At 45.0% G+C, this 18,471-nt stretch overlaps 1 pseudogene across 1 annotated transcript in view; it reads right to left on the bottom strand.

Moving 5' to 3' along the window:
• Positions 1-15,975, bottom strand: part of LOC308311853 (Krueppel-like factor 7) — a 118,782-nt pseudogene extending 102,807 nt beyond the window's left edge. The window contains exon 1 of the transcript in view: positions 15,874-15,975. The product of the transcript in view is annotated as a Krueppel-like factor 7 (transcript). The remainder of the gene's footprint in view (positions 1-15,873) is intronic.
• Positions 15,976-18,471: the final 2,496 nt, after the last annotated feature.

Genomic DNA, 18,471 nt, shown 5'->3' with positions numbered 1-18,471 from the left:
TTACGTTTTTTGGCAACAGACAATGCTCCACATGCATATTTGAAGAACACACTGAATCGCCCACTCACTCATCCATTATCCGTTGAGAGTTAGTAGCATCAAGTAAAAACCTGTACAATATACTTGTGTAATACGAAACAGGGTCATATACAGTAGAAAGACAAAGACAAACAATGTGTTTGTTTGTCGGCTGGGAAAATTGTGGTTTTGTGGATAATAACGAAGTGTGTTGTGGACATAATTGAATGCTCCTACAGTCCCGTCAGACACACCAAGCTCATTTGAACCAGATTACAGCCAGTGACTCTTATATGGGTATTCTCCCACCTATATGCACCCATCAACTGTGCCATAATTTAGGACATTACAGATACATTTTTTTACAAACGTTGGGCCAGGGGTCAATAATGGCAAAAGAATCGGCCCAAAAAACACACCAGCTGAACCTTTTGGTTTCAACTAGGGATGGTCATCACAGCTGAACCTTTTGGTTTCAACTAGGGATGGTCATCACAGCCTGAACCTTTTGGTTTCAACTAGGGATGGTCATCACAGCTGAACCTTTTGGTTTCAACTAGGGATGGTCATCACAGCTGAACCTTTTGGTTTCAACTAGGGATGGTCATCACAGCTGAACCTTTTGGTTTCAACTAGGGATGGTCATCACAGCTGAACCTTTTGGTTTCAACTAGGGATGGTCATCACAGCTGAACCTTTTGGTTTCAACTAGGGATGGTCATCACAGCTGAACCTTTTGGTTTCAACTAGGGATGGTCATCACAGCTGAACCTTTTGGTTTCAACTAGGGATGGTCATCACAGCTGAACCTTTTGGTTTCAACTAGGGATGGTCATCACAGCTGAAGCTTTTGGTTTCAACTAGGGATGGTCATCACAGCTGAACCTTTTGGTTTCAACTAGGGATGGTCATCACAGCTGAAGCTTTTGGTTTCAACTAGGGATGGTCATCACAGCTGAACCTTTTGGTTTCAACTAGGGATGGTCATCACAGCTGAAGCTTTTGGTTTCAACTAGGGATGGTCATCACAGCTGAACCTTTTGGTTTCAACTAGGGATGGTCATCACAGCTGAAGCTTTTGGTTTCAACTAGGGATGGTCATCACAGCTGAACCTTCCGGTTTCAACTAGGGATGGTCATCACAGCTGAACCTTTTGGTTTCAACTAGGATGGTCATCACAGCTGAACCTTCCGGTTTCAACTAGGGATGGTCATCACAGCTGAACCTTCCGGTTTCAACTAGGGATGGTCATCACAGCTGAACCTTTTGGTTTCAACTAGGGATGGTCATCACAGCTGAACCTTTTGGTTTCAACTAGGGATGGTCATCACAGCTGAACCTTTTGGTTTCAACTAGGGATGGTCATCACAGCCTGAACCTTTTGGTTTCAACTAGGGATGGTCATCACAGCTGAACCTTTTGGTTTCAACTAGGGATGGTCATCACAGCTGAAGCTTTTGGTTTCAACTAGGGATGGTCATCACAGCTGAAGCTTTTGGTTTCAACTAGGGATGGTCATCACAGCTGAACCTTTTGGTTTCAACTAGGGATGGTCATCACAGCTGAAGCTTTTGGTTTCAACTAGGGATGGTCATCACAGCCTGAACCTTTTGGTTTCAACTAGGGATGGTCATCACAGCTGAACCTTTTGGTTTCAACTAGGGATGGTCATCACAGCTGAACCTTTTGGTTTCAACTAGGGATGGTCATCACAGCTGAACCTTTTGGTTTCAACTAGGGATGGTCATCACAGCTGAACCTTTTGGTTTCAACTAGGGATGGTCATCACAGCTGAACCTTTTGGTTTCAACTAGGGATGGTCATCACAGCTGAACCTTTTGGTTTCAACTAGGGATGGTCATCACAGCCTGAAGCTTTTGGTTTCAACTAGGGATGGTCATCACAGCTGAACCTTTTGGTTTCAACTAGGGATGGTCATCACAGCTGAACCTTTTGGTTTCAACTAGGGATGGTCATCACAGCTGAACCTTTTGGTTTCAACTAGGGATGGTCATCACAGCTGAACCTTCCGGTTTCAACTAGGGATGGTCATCACAGCTGAACCTTCCGGTTTCAACTAGGGATGGTCATCACAGCTGAACCTTTTGGTTTCAACTAGGGATGGTCATCACAGCTGAACCTTTTGGTTTCAACTAGGGATGGTCATCACAGCTGAACCTTTTGGTTTCAACTAGGGATGGTCATCACAGCTGAACCTTCCGGTTTCAACTAGGGATGGTCATCACAGCTGAACCGTTTGGTTCCAACTAGGGATGGTCATCACAGCTGAAGCTTTTGGTTTCAACTAGGGATGGTCATCACAGCTGAACCTTCCGGTTCCAACTAGGGATGGTCATCACAGCTGAAGCTTTTGGTTTCAACTAGGGATGGTCATCACAGCTGAACCTTTTGGTTTCAACTAGGGATGGTCATCACAGCTGAACCTTTTGGTTTCAACTAGGGATGGTCATCACAGCTGAACCTTTTGGTTTCAACTAGGGATGGTCATCACAGCTGAACCTTTTGGTTTCAACTAGGGATGGTCATCACAGCTGAACCTTTTGGTTTCAACTAGGGATGGTCATCACAGCTGAACCTTTTGGTTTCAACTAGGGATGGTCATCACAGCTGAACCTTTTGGTTTCAACTAGGGATGGTCATCACAGCTGAACCTTCCGGTTTCAACTAGGGATGGTCATCACAGCCTGAAGCTTTTGGTTTCAACTAGGGATGGTCATCACAGCTGAACCTTTTGGTTTCAACTAGGGATGGTCATCACAGCTGAACCTTTTGGTTTCAACTAGGGATGGTCATCACAGCTGAACCTTTTGGTTTCAACTAGGGATGGTCATCACAGCTGAACCTTCCGGTTTCAACTAGGGATGGTCATCACAGCCTGAAGCTTTTGGTTTCAACTAGGGATGGTCATCACAGCTGAAGCTTTTGGTTTCAACTAGGGATGGTCATCACAGCTGAACCTTTTGGTTTCAACTAGGGATGGTCATCACAGCCTGAAGCTTTTGGTTTCAACTAGGGATGGTCATCACAGCTGAAGCTTTTGGTTTCAACTAGGGATGGTCATCACAGCTGAACCGTTTGGTTTCAACTAGGGATGGTCATCACAGCTGAACCTTTTGGTTTCAACTAGGGATGGTCATCACAGCTGAACCTTTTGGTTTCAACTAGGGATGGTCATCACAGCTGAACCTTTTGGTTTCAACTAGGGATGGTCATCACAGCTGAACCGTTTGGTTTCAACTAGGGATGGTCATCACAGCTGAACCTTTTGGTTTCAACTAGGGATGGTCATCACAGCTGAACCTTTTGGTTTCAACTAGGGATGGTCATCACAGCTGAACCTTTTGGTTTCAACTAGGGATGGTCATCACAGCTGAACCTTCCGGTTTCAACTAGGGATGGTCATCACAGCCTGAAGCTTTTGGTTTCAACTAGGGATGGTCATCACAGCTGAAGCTTTTGGTTTCAACTAGGGATGGTCATCACAGCTGAACCTTTTGGTTTCAACTAGGGATGGTCATCACAGCTGAACCTTCCGGTTTCAACTAGGGATGGTCATCACAGCTGAAGCTTTTGGTTTCAACTAGGGATGGTCATCACAGCTGAACCTTTTGGTTTCAACTAGGGATGGTCATCACAGCTGAACCTTTTGGTTTCAACTAGGGATGGTCATCACAGCTGAACCTTTTGGTTTCAACTAGGGATGGTCATCACAGCTGAAGCTTTTGGTTTCAACTAGGGATGGTCATCACAGCTGAACCTTTTGGTTTCAACTAGGGATGGTCATCACAGCTGAACCTTTTGGTTTCAACTAGGGATGGTCATCACAGCTGAACCTTTTGGTTTCAACTAGGGATGGTCATCACAGCTGAACCGTTTGGTTTCAACTAGGGATGGTCATCACAGCTGAAGCTTTTGGTTTCAACTAGGGATGGTCATCACAGCTGAAGCTTTCAAAAAAAGTTGGAACATTTTTAAATACAAATACCACAATCAAGTTGTTTATGTCAGCGTTTATGAGCGTTTCTTTTTTCAAAATGGACAAAACTATTATCAATCTTATACAGTTACAGCATTAAATCATATCAACATCGGTTATATTGGTTAGCGCCCATGCATCACACCAATTCTATCAGATATCGATATCGGCCTAAATGTCTCATCGATATACATCCCTATTCGCCGAAATGTTGGCCTATTACGACATGACCACAACAGGGACACTATAGGGTTCATGTGTGGTTAAAGCATTTAGGCCTGAGGACCATTCTACAGATGCCTTCTAAATACTGACAGTTTTCTGGAAAAAATGTCATTCGTTCTCAAACAATTTAATGTCGAGGACCCCCAAAAAATGCTTTAGCTATTAAAAAATAGCAGATAGGTCTGCTATTTTTGAAAAATCGAAGAACGACTGACATGGAAAATCGAAGAACGACTGACATAGAAACATAGCTTTTTCAGAAAACTGTCATTTTCAAACAGACATTTTTAGAATCTGATCTGCAGGTTCCCGCCCAGAATGGGTTAAATCATGGACACTCAACATTTCACTGCGTTTCCTGTCGATGAGCAAACTGATTCATGGCCCTCAGACACCAACAGGGGCCACAGTCATCACTCTCCCCGTCCCTCGTATCTCCGGGAGCCATTTAGGACTGACAGCAACGGCCCTATCCTATCTCCCGCATCAGAAACCATAAAAGCATCACGTCTGGATCGCGCGTGGCAGCATACAGAAGGGAGGGATAGTGTTTCAATGTCAGGCCTATACCATGTAGACAAGAGCCTACACATACATGTCTATACCATGTAGACAAGAGCCTACATACATGTCTATACCATGTAGACAAGAGCCTACACATACATGTCTATACCATGTAGACAAGAGCCTACATACATGTCTATACCATGTAGACAAGAGCCTACATACATGTCTATACCATGTAGACAAGAGCCTACATACATGTCTATACCATGTAGACAAGAGCCTACATACATGTCTATACCATGTAGACAAGAGCCTACATACATGTCTATACCATGTAGACAAGAGCCTACATACATGTCTATACCATGTAGACAAGAGCCTACATACATGTCTATACCATGTAGACAAGAGCCTACATACATGTCTATACCATGTAGACAAGAGCCTACATACATGTCTATACCATGTAGACAAGAGCCTACATACATGTCTATACCATGTAGACAAGAGCCTACATACATGTCTATACCATGTAGACAAGAGCCTACACATACATGTCTATACCATGTAGACAAGAGCCTACACATACATGTCTATACCATGTAGACAAGAGCCTACATACATGTCTATACCATGTAGACAAGAGCCTACATATACATGTCTATACCATGTAGACAAGAGCCTACATACATGTCTATACCATGTAGACAAGAGCCTACATACATGTCTATACCATGTAGACAAGAGCCTACATACATGTCTATACCATGTAGACAAGAGCCTACACATACATGTCTATACCATGTAGACAAGAGCCTACATACATGTCTATACCATGTAGACAAGAGCCTACATACATGTCTATACCATGTAGACAAGAGCCTACATACATGTCTATACCATGTAGACAAGAGCCTACACATACATGTCTATACCATGTAGACAAGAGCCTACACATACATGTCTATACCATGTAGACAAGAGCCTACATATACATGCCTATACCATGTAGACAAGAGCCTACACATACATGCCTATACCATGTAGACAAGAGCCTACATACATGTCTATACCATGTAGACAAGAGCCTACACATACATGTCTATACCATGTAGACAAGAGCCTACACATACATGTCTATACCATGTAGACAAGAGCCTACATACATGTCTATACCATGTAGACAAGAGCCTACACATACATGTCTATACCATGTAGACAAGAGCCTACATACATGTCTATACCATGTAGACAAGAGCCTACACATACATGTCTATACCATGTAGACAAGAGCCTACACATACATGTCTATACCATGTAGACAAGAGCCTACATATACATGCCTATACCATGTAGACAAGAGCCTACACATACATGCCTATACCATGTAGACAAGAGCCTACACATACATGTCTATACCATGTAGACAAGAGCCTACACATACATGCCTATACCATGTAGACAAGAGCCTACACATACATGCCTATACCATGTAGACAAGAGCCTACACATACATGCCTATACCATGTAGACAAGAGCCTACACATACATGCCTATACCATGTAGACAAGAGCCTACACATACATGCCTATACCATGTAGACAAGAGCCTACACATACATGCCTATACCATGTAGACAAGAGCCTACACATACATGCCTATACCATGTAGACAAGAGCCTACACATACATGCCTATACCATGTAGACAAGAGCCTACACATACATGCCTATACCATGTAGACAAGAGCCTACACATACATGCCTATACCATGTAGACAAGAGCCTACACATACATGCCTATACCATGTAGACAAGAGCCTACACATACATGCCTATACCATGTAGACAAGAGCCTACACATACATGCCTATACCATGTAGACAAGAGCCTACACATACATGCCTATACCATGTAGACAAGAGCCTACACATACATGCCTATACCATGTAGACAAGAGCCTACACATACATGCCTATACCATGTAGACAAGAGCCTACACATACATGCCTATACCATGTAGACAAGAGCCTACACATACATGCCTATACCATGTAGACAAGAGCCTACACATACATGCCTATACCATGTAGACAAGAGCCTTTACATACATGCCTATACCATGTAGACAAGAGCCTACACATACATGCCTATACCATGTAGACAAGAGCCTACACATACATGCCTATACCATGTAGACAAGAGCCTTTACATACATGCCTATACCATGTAGACAAGAGCCTACACATACATGCCTATACCATGTAGACAAGAGCCTACACATACATGCCTATACCATGTAGACAAGAGCCTACACATACATGCCTATACCATGTAGACAAGAGCCTACACATACATGCCTATACCATGTAGACAAGAGCCTACACATACATGCCTATACCATGTAGACAAGAGCCTACATACATACTGTGAATCTTTGGGTGTCCTACGATTTGATTTCGATTCCGATTTTTGGGGTTACAATTCGATTGGAAATCAAAAAAGAATTCCAGATTCAATAGATTCTCTATTCAAAATGATTCTCGATTCAATACGTATATGGATTTCATCACAATCTACTCCTGCAGCCAACTGAAGTGACTAATACTATATACAGTAACTTGAAAATGACTGAAGACATGATGTTTATACTGTGATTAGGGTGAGCTTACATTTCATAATATCGCAATTCTAATTCGAATCGATTTTTTTGACACCCCCAGAGATTAAAATAGGGTGCATTTTGCATCCCAAAACGCAGTTTATAGTTAACCCATTCTGACCTGAGATCAGATTCATACGAGGTTTCCACTGGACACACACTGGTCTGATGAACCCATTCTGACCTGAGATCAGATTCATACAAGGTTTCCACTGGACACACACTGGTCTGATTAACCCATTCTGACCTGAGATCAGATTTTAAAAAATGTCAGTCGTTCTTCGATTTTTCAAAAATAGCAGACCTACAAGCTCGTAGCGCGCCACTCGGTGGCGAGCTACGAGCTTGTAGATCTGCTATTTTTCAATGGCTAAAGCACGACATGATGCTAACACCAAAACGGGTTCCCGTTCAGAATGGGTTAAGGGACGCAATAAAACAACGACCTCTGCATCCACAGGATGCGTACAGTAGACTATACTGTATACTGTTTTTTATTCTAGTTTATTTTGCTATAGCTTTAGTTATAAATTATAATAATCTATTTCTTCTTCTGTTTTCGACATGCATATATAACCACATATGAAATGGGAGTTAAATGCTGCAATTTGTAAAAAAAAAAAGAAAAGACTTCTATAATGTCGTTGAAGTGGGACGATCTAAAAGACCGCCCCCTGCATCCCAGGACTCATTACGTTGAAAACCTATTTACATCACTGCACCCCTAGTACATACATACATATACACCATTACATCACTGCACCCCTAGTACATACATACATATACACCATTACATCACTGCACCCCTAGTACATACATACATATACGCCATTCACATTCAGGACGATGTCGTGGGGGTCACATCCAATGTCCCATCCATCCCCCAGCCCCCCCCCCCCACCGCTGTCCCACCGCTGTCCCACCCGCCTCCCGCTCGATATCCCTGTACACACTGATGGGAACAGAAATGACAGTAAGATATTTGTTGCATTGACCTGTAACAGGAGTAACTGAGGGTTCGAGCTGCTTTAGAGAGAGTCCAGAGAGACCCACGTCTACGGGGCCAACACTGCAAACAACTCCACTATAGAACAGAGAGACCCCACGTCTATGGGGCCAACACTGCAAACAACTCCACTATAGAACAGAGAGACCCCACGTCTACGGGGCCAACACTGTAAACAACTCCACTATAGAACAGAGAGACCCCATGTCTACGGGGCCAACACTGTAAACAACTCCACTATAGAACAGAGAGACCCCATGTCTACGGGGCCAACACTGTAAACAACTCCACTATAGAACAGAGAGACCCCATGTCTACGGGGCCAACACTGCAAACAACTCCACTATAGAACAGAGAGACCCACGTCTATGGGGCCAACACTGTAAACAACTCCACTATAGAACAGAGAGACCCACGTCTACGGGGCCAACACTGTAAACAACTCCACTATAGAACAGAGAGACCCCACGTCTATGGGGCCAACACTGTAAACAACTCCACTATAGAACAGAGAGACCCCATGTCTACGGGGCCAACACTGCAAACAACTCCACTATAGAACAGAGAGACCCACGTCTATGGGGCCAACACTGCAAACAACTCCACTATAGAACAGAGAGACCCCACGTCTACGGGGCCAACACTGCAAACAACTCCACTATAGAACAGAGAGACCCACGTCTATGGGGCCAACACTGTAAACAACTCCACTATAGAACAGAGAGACCCACGTCTACGGGGCCAACACTGTAAACAACTCCACTATAGAACAGAGAGACCCACGTCTATGGGGCCAACACTGTAAACAACTCCACTATAGAACAGAGAGACCCACGTCTATGGGGCCAACACTGTAAACAACTCCACTATAGAACAGAGAGACCCCACGTCTATGGGGCCAACACTGTAAACAACTCCACTATAGAACAGAGAGACCCCACGTCTATGGGGCCAACACTGTAAACAACTCCACTATAGAACAGAGAGACCCACGTCTACGGGGCCAACACTGCAAACAACTCCACTATAGAACAGAGAGACCCACGTCTACGGGGCCAACACTGTAAACAACTCCACTATAGAACAGAGAGACCCCACGTCTATGGGGCCAACACTGCAAACAACTCCACTATAGAACAGAGAGACCCCACGTCTACGGGGCCAACACTGCAAACAACTCCACTATAGAACAGAGAGACCCCACGTCTATGGGGCCAACACTGTAAACAACTCCACTATAGAACAGAGAGACCCACGTCTACGGGGCCAACACTGTAAACAACTCCACTATAGAACAGAGAGACCCCACGTCTACGGGGCCAACACTGTAAACAACTCCACTATAGAACAGAGAGACCCCACGTCTATGGGGCCAACACTGCAAACAACTCCACTATAGAACAGAGAGACCCACGTCTACGGGGCCAACACTGTAAACAACTCCACCATAGAACAGAGAGACCCCACGTCTATGGGGCCAACACTGTAAACAACTCCACTATAGAACAGAGAGACCCCACGTCTATGGGGCCAACACTGCAAACAACTCCACTATAGAACAGAGAGACCCCACGTCTATGGGGCCAACACTGTAAACAACACCACTATAGAACAGAGAGACCCCACGTCTATGGGGCCAACACTGCAAACAACTCCACTATAGAACAGAGAGACCCACGTCTATGGGGCCAACACTGTAAACAACTCCACTATAGAACAGAGAGACCCCACGTCTACGGGGCCAACACTGTAAACAACTCCACTATAGAACAGAGAGACCCCACGTCTACGGGGCCAACACTGTAAACAACTCCACTATAGAACAGAGAGACCCACGTCTATGGGGCCAACACTGTAAACAACTCCACTATAGAACAGAGAGACCCCACGTCTATGGGGCCAACACTGTAAACAACTCCACTATAGAACAGAGAGACCCACGTCTATGGGGCCAACACTGCAAACAACTCCACTATAGAACAGAGAGACCCCACGTCTATGGGGCCAACACTGTAAACAACTCCACTATAGAACAGAGAGACCCCACGTCTATGGGGCCAACACTGTAAACAACTCCACTATAGAACAGAGAGACCCCACGTCTATGGGGCCAACACTGTAAACAACTCCACTATAGAACAGAGAGACCCCACGTCTATGGGGCCAACACTGTAAACAACTCCACTATAGAACAGAGAGACCCACGTCTATGGGGCCAACACCGCAAACAACTCCACTATAGAACAGAGAGACCCCACGTCTATGGGGCCAACACTGTAAACAACTCCACTATAGAACAGAGAGACCCCACGTCTATGGGGCCAACACTGTAAACAACTCCACTATAGAACAGAGAGACCCACGTCTATGGGGCCAACACTGTAAACAACTCCACTATAGAACAGAGAGACCCCACGTCTATGGGGCCAACACTGTAAACAACTCCACTATAGAACAGAGAGACCCACGTCTATGGGGCCAACACTGTAAACAACTCCACTATAGAACAGAGAGACCCCACGTCTATGGGGCCAACACTGCAAACAACTCCACTATAGTGTTGTTGTCGTCGACTAAAACTGTTCGTCGACTACCTATTTTTACTGACAAAAACAAATGGAAACTAAATGAAAACTAAGCTACGATGACTAAAACTAAGACTAAATATACTGACAATTTCGATGACAAATAAAAACTAGACTAACATGTTAGGAAGGGACTAGTGGACAAGAGATCCAGTATAAGTCATTTTACACTTTGCATGCTGAAAATAGCCGATCTACAAGCTCACAACGCGTCGCGTTGTGAGCTTGTAGATCAGCTATTTTCAGCAAGTGTAAAAAAACTCATTACGACAGCATCAAGACCAGCCAAAATACATTTTTTGTCGACTAAATCAACTGTAGATTTAGTCGACAGAAATGTATTTTGGCTGGTCTTGATGTCTATCAGTGACTTTATGATGTTATGTTATGTTATGTTTATTTATTTGACATGAACATCACAATCACATTGGATGAACCACATTGCTCTGTGGCCCCTTTTCCACCAAAAAAACCCCAACAACTTCTAGAATTGGTTCTGTTCTAGATTCTTGAAACCCCTGTGCTTTCATGCACGGAGCCAGTTGGTTCCAGTTCTGAACCAACTTTTAAGGGTTCTGAACCAATTCCTTTTAGTGGAAACACTCTGAACTGGTTCAATATTAACCCATTAACCCATTCTGACCGGGCACCCATTTTGGTGTTAGCATCATGTTATGCTTTACCTATTGAAAAACAGCAGATCTACAAGCTCATAGCGCGCCACCGAGTGGCGCGCTACGAGCTTGTAGGTCTGCTATTTTTGAAAAATCGAAGAACGACTGACATTTTTAGAATCTGATCTCAGGTCAGAATGGGTTAATCAGACCAGTGTGTGTCCAGTGGAAACCTCGTATGAATCTGATCTCAGGTCAGAATGGGTTAAGCAATTTAGACCTAAGTTCGATTCTACAAATGTCTTCTAAATGTGTTTCTATATCAAACATCTTCATGTCAAGGACCCCAAAAATTATATGTAATTGAACACGTTATTTCAACCAGTTCCTTTCCCCTCCATCAGGCGCCCCGGCTGGCCAGGGGGAGGCAGTATAGAGACCAGGATTACTGCATGTTTTTTGTGAGGGTATACATACTACCTACAGTACACTAGGCCCTAGGCCCTATAGTGTAGTGACTAGGGGACACGGGGGAGAACATGCAAACTCAGTCCCTTTCGCCAACCCCTATAGTTGCAGTGTATTGTATCAACAAAACAATGTTTTATTCACCGATTTTCTAATTTAAATCATCTTCATGAGCTCGTTCTAAGAGGCAGGGCATAAGGACAGGAGGTCAAATGGTTACCCTGTGTGATCTTGGATGGATATATGCTACAATATCTTCTTCTGAATGCATATCTATATCCACATAAAAAGGTATACATGAATGTGCAACATCATGAATCTAAAATGAATAAATAAATAAATAAACACAGGGAGCAGACATTCATTCTGCTCAGATTATACCGTTTGACAGTTCCAGCACGGTATTAAACATAAAAAAGCGCCTTCCATTTTATTTACCTACAGAGCATTAACCCATTCAATTCAGGACGGCAACCCCTGTTGGTGTTTTAAGCATTATGTTATGCTTTAGCTATTGAAAAATAGCAGATTTACAAGCTCATAGCGCGGCACTCGGTGCCGCGCTATGAGCTTGTAGATCTGCTATTTTTGAAAAATCGTCAAAATGTGCCTCAAATCTTTGAATATATTATTCTTTCAGAGCGTTTTGAACTCAAATCTTTGCTTCTGGGAGGGTCCCTGGAACAACATATTTTCAGATGCGAGTCGGCAGGCTAATTATATATCATTTTTGGGGTCCTTGACGTGAAATATTGAGCACCACTGACTGACATATAGAAACATGAGGTATTTCAGAAAACTGTCCGGTCTGAATGGGTTAAAGCTGGGCTGTCTTTTTGCCCATCTGTGGTTATCACCATGCACGATGCAGTGTGTGATATGATAGCCTATGTCACGGAGAGCCCGCGGGCCCATGGCGACCTTGTACATTTTACAATCCAAGGGCACTGCCTGGATGATGATGATGATGAGGGTGAGGGTGAGTCGGAGGAGATGTTAAAACAGTGTGTCAGTGTGTTTAGCGCCAGGACGCCAATTAGTGCGAGAAGCTGCACTTGTGGTCACAGACAGAACGTAGAGCTCTCCCTCTCTCCCTCTGTCTCTCTGTCTCTCTGTCTCTCTCTCTCTGTCTCTCTGTCTCCCTCCCTCTCTCTCCCTCTCCCTCCCTCCCTCTCGCTCCCCTCCTTTCCCTCCCTCTCTCTCCCCTCCTTTCCCTCCCTCTCTCTCCCCTCCTTTCCCTCCCTCTCTCTCCCCTCCTCTCTCTCTCCCTCTCTCACCTCCCTCCCTCCCTCTCTCCCCCTCCTCCTTCCTCCCCCTCCCCCTCCATCCCTCTCTCTCTCCCCTCCTCCTTCCTCTCTCTCCCCCCCTCCCCCTCTCCCCTCTCTCTCCCCCCCTCTATCTCCCCTCTCCCTCTCTCCCCTCCTTCCTCCCCCCTCCCTCTCTCTCCCCTCCTCCTTCCTCTCTCTCTCTCTCCCTCTCTCTCCCCCGTCTCCCTCCCTCCCCCTCTCCCTCTCTCTCCCCCTCTCTCTCTCCCCCGTCTCTCTCCCTCCCCCTCGCCCCTCTCTCTCCCCCCCCTCTATCTCCCCTCTCTCTCCCTCTCCCTCCCCGCATGGGACAGTCAGGACGGTAGGAGCGACTCCATCTCCCCGTGGGCAGCCTCCAACAATACAGGCATCAGATTTCATATGCAATGATATTTATTTATTTATCAGTCAGTCAGTCAGTGAAGTACAGTATAGGCTACAGCAGAAACAGCATCATCATCGCCAAACAGCAGCAGTAAATATAATGCAGGTGCAGAACGGCTGAAAAGGTTGTCTATTTTCAGCGCGTAAAAAAACGCAACGGAACAACAGACAGTAAAAATAAATAGAAAACTATCATAAACCTCTTTCAGTGTTTTTCTCTTTTTATATAATATGAATTACATTTGGTATCAACAAGACAACTATAGATGTTTTAGCGATTCTACTAATGATAATGAAACAATTAAGTGAGAAGATTAAGAACCGTAATGGCCACGCACGCACACACGCACGCACGCACACACGCACGCGCACGCACACACACGCACGCACGCACGCACGCACGCACACACGCACGCTGCCTGCATGCACAGGCAGTAGTGCACACACACACGCACGCTGCCTGCACAGGCAGTAGTGCACGCACACACGCATGCACGCTGCCTGCATGCACAGGCAGTAGTGCACTAGTCTGCACACACACACACACACACACACACACACGCATGCATGCAGCATCATCACCATGTGCTTTCATTCCTGCTTAGATAGTAGTCCTCCTACCGGCATGAGGGAGGGAGGGAGGGATGGGGGGGGGGTGCATAACATTCTCCAATGGAGACGGTGTGAGCTTGTAGATCGGCTATTAATAAAATAAATGTATAGCGTAATATAGAGCAGGGAAAATACAATAGCAGACAGTCCAAGACAAGTATATATATAGGCTATACATACAGTTGCAACTCATGTCTGATTTACTACGAAGAAGAAGAAGAATAGAGGGATCAAGTGGTTAAGAAAGATAAACTAGTAGTTTTTATCTTCTTAACCATGTTGATTTAAAACTGTCCAAGATGTGTCCAGAGAGGCAACAGAACGACCACAGTTATCACCAGACTGATCATGACAGGCAGCTACATACCGCTATAGATATATCTCTCTGCTGGTTACCATGCACACGCACACTCACTCACTCACTCACTCACTCACACACTCACACACTCACACACACACACACACACACACACACACACACACACACACACACACCACATTTCCACCGCATTCCAAAAAAGAGAGAGGAGTAGTAGCTGTATCATTCTAGACTGGACCCCAAGACTGCACGTCTGCACACACGAGGAGGGAGGGAGGGAGGGAGGGGGGAGCCAGACATGTTTAGAATATCCATTATAAATAAGGACAAGGGTTTCTCCATCTCCCCCCCACCCCCTATATAGCCCCCTCCCCACGAGGAGGAGGGGGGGGGGGGGTCACAACTCTAAGGTGATCTATTATTCACGAGTCACGACCATCTTTATTATGGAAGTCAGATCCACGTCTTCCCAAATGGAATTTGACAGCCTTCCCGCATATGCATGGGGTTCAAATAGCACCGTGCGTGCGTGCGTGCGCGTGCATGCGTCAGCGCTCGGCAGACCGCGCACGCTGCACGCATGCCTATAATATAATCTAATCAAGTCTAATCATAAATGGAATGTCGCACAAATTATTCGATGTATGCGCGCGCGCGTGTGTGTGTGTGTGTGTGTGTGTGTGTGTGTGTGTGTGTGTGTAGCAAGCATCTGTCTGGTTATTATTAGTTGATGTGTTTCTTCAAGTATATCAGCGCCGGGTTCTCAAACATGTTCGTGTCTATTATTATAGGACGCCCCAAATTGTATAATTTGGACGCATTCCAGATTTCACAATTTATTTCACGTTCAAATAAACAATAAAGTGGGGGGGGGGGGGGGGTTCAAGTGGGGACCTCACCGGACCCCCTCAATGACCCCCACTTTAAGAACCGCACACGCCGTCCATATATCCATCTCCTATCTACCCATGATGAACTCAAAGTTGCCCCCCGCCGTAATGATGCATGAGCCGCATCAAACCCAGCATGGTCAAGAATTAAGCTGTCTGTCTGTCTCCGTCTACGTCTACCTGTCTCCGTGTCTGCCTGCCTAATGATTAGAGATAATTCTAGTCACCTGCTGATCATAATAATGACGGTTAAACCGAAATAACGAGCATTCATTGCATTCACCTGCTGCCAATTCTCCTCCAACGACGGCATGGCGGAGAAGTAGCCGGTGTCGTGGACGAGCTGAAGTTCCTGAAAGATGCTGTGGTTCGCCAAAACATCCATGGTTTTCGACTGAAACGTTGCAGCTGCCTGCCTCCCGTCCGGCGGTCAATTGCACGGGTCGCTGGAAAAATAAACAAAAATAAAAAGCAATAATGATCCACAATGCGAAATGCCTTGTTGTTGTTGTTTTTCTTCTGTATCAATATTTTGCGTCCACTTTCATATTAGTCCATAATGAGATAATATTAAATGAACACGGTGGTGGAGAGAAAAATCACACCGTACAGCGAGCGAGATGTCACTGATAAAAGTCTCCCCCAGAAAGCGAAGACTTGGCTCGTTGAGATGAGAGTTGTTTTTTTTTCTTTCATTCAGGGCGATGGTGGAGTGGAGGCTCCATGTGCGTCCGTTAACGGCTGCCCAGCTGCAACACCTCCTCCTTGCGCACTGCCTGTCCGTCCGCGATGCTTTTATTAGTATTATTCTGATAATGGTTTGTTTTTTCCCTGGCTCTCTCTATCTCTCTCTCTAAGCACCGCTCCGGAGCGCATGCATGCATGCAGACTGGCAGGCAGGAAGACAGTCCGCTGATTCCAGTCAGAGAGCCGGAGAGGTAGGAGGAGGAGACTAGTGGCAGAGTGAGGAGGCGTGGGGAAAGCCTTACCCCACAGTGGTTCCCAAAGTGCGGTCCGGGGACCCACCCAGTCAGTGGTCCTTGATGGGAGTTCCATGGGGGTCCCCACCCACCCCACTCCCCATGCAGCTAAATGACAGTTTGGAACCAAATGGACCCTTGTTATTATGGGTCTGTAATTTAACATTGATTTTTACAATATATAAATGGGGGGGGTCCCGGGGATAGAAATTTCATTAAATGGGGGGTCCGTCCGTATAGATAGACTAATGCAGGTCAAACTGCGGGTCCTTGAAATTAAACGGGTTGAGAATCTCTAGAGCCGTAAAAATCTTCTCTTATGGCATCTCTTTTCAAGTTGGGGTCCGCGGGTAAATTATATATCAGATATTATTTAGCCACTGTGCCCACTGCCACGAGTTCTTTAGCTATAGGGCCTACATTGCAACCATCGGTTCAATAATTTATTGTATTAATCGTCAAAACACAGACAGATATATTTAACCACTTTCAAAATATAATAAAAAGTAGAAAAAGCACAGGTCTCCACCAGGATAGGAGCGTTTAAATGTCAAGAGGCATTTCTTCCTCGGCCTATAGTGGGAATATGCATGCTTGCACAGTTTCACCGCAATCAGACGTTCATGATTTTCGGCATTTTTGTTCAAAAACGTTTGTCCTGAAAACGTTGGAAGCCAATCAGGATGGAATATGAGAAATCAAACAGACCCGTCTTGATCAAAATGATTATAGAGATCATAATTATGTAGGCCTACCAATTAGCGTGACAGTAGAGGGGTCCCTCTACTGTACTGTACTGTACTGTCACACCCGGGAATCACGTAATGGCTGCTAAAAACTCAGCTTCTCATCATGCAGCTGTGCACAGCTGTGTGAAGCTCAACAACAGTGCCACTTTGTCACCTGTTGGTAGTCTCTTCTTGGCTGGAGGTGGCTGGATTAGTCAAAAGGAAATAAAGCCTGTAGCCTACTACTGTACTGTCTGCAATGCAACAACATACTCTCTACCTGGCAGCAGAACAAAAGACACCTTATTAGCATTTGAATGAATACCTGTCCCCCCCCCCCCAGTGGCCCAAGCACCCCCACCCCCACACCCCCCCCCCCCCCCCGTAAAGGTATGTGACTACGTGTCAAAATGACCAGGGGGAGGGGAGGGGATCTTCAGCCTGCATCTCAGTGGGTGCTGTTTGTCTTATTATTTTGCCAGTGGGTGCCTATACAACATTGCTTTTAATTGATCTTTTATTTTTTATTTTTGTTATTCATGTCCTCACTGTATTGCATTACTGCTTGTTTTTTAATGTCGTTGCCTTGCTTTTCTTTTATTCTCCATTTTTCTGTAAAGCACTTTGAGCTGCATTTCATGTCATGAAAGGTGCTATACAAATAAAGTTTTATTATTATTATTACTACTATAAGCCCTCATGCACTCCCGGAGTTGACGCCGCTGCTCTAAACAGACATATACATACTGTATCACATATACTGTACAATTATAGGGACACACATTGCTGGGCAATGGAGTGCTGCACCCTATGGTTGCATCAACCAAAAGATCTGAAGGAGTAATATATATATATAAAAAAACATGTGTTTACAAGTGGGCCTCCTGGTGGCGATAAAGAGCAGATGTAAAACATGTCAGGGTAAAGGGTTTTCCTTGGCCTCTACTAGGGAATGTGCATACAAGGTTTTACACAGATCAGTGCAGTTATAGGTGAAAACGGACCCGTTTCGTTTAATGTCTATACTAGTCTATAGAGAGACTGTGTACCAATTTGCATGATGTTTGGACAACATCTGTAGGTGTTTAGTAGGCCTACTGTCCAGAAACATGGGCCTTCTGGTGGCGCTATAACAGGCCCATGTACTGGTGGCGCTATAACAGGCCCATCTGA

The sequence above is a fragment of the Protomyctophum bolini genome (assembly GCF_963924005.1).
Source record: "Protomyctophum bolini genome assembly, chromosome: 24".
Taxonomy (NCBI): domain Eukaryota; kingdom Metazoa; phylum Chordata; class Actinopteri; order Myctophiformes; family Myctophidae; genus Protomyctophum; species Protomyctophum bolini.
This window is presented reverse-complemented; position numbering and strand designations above follow the sequence as displayed.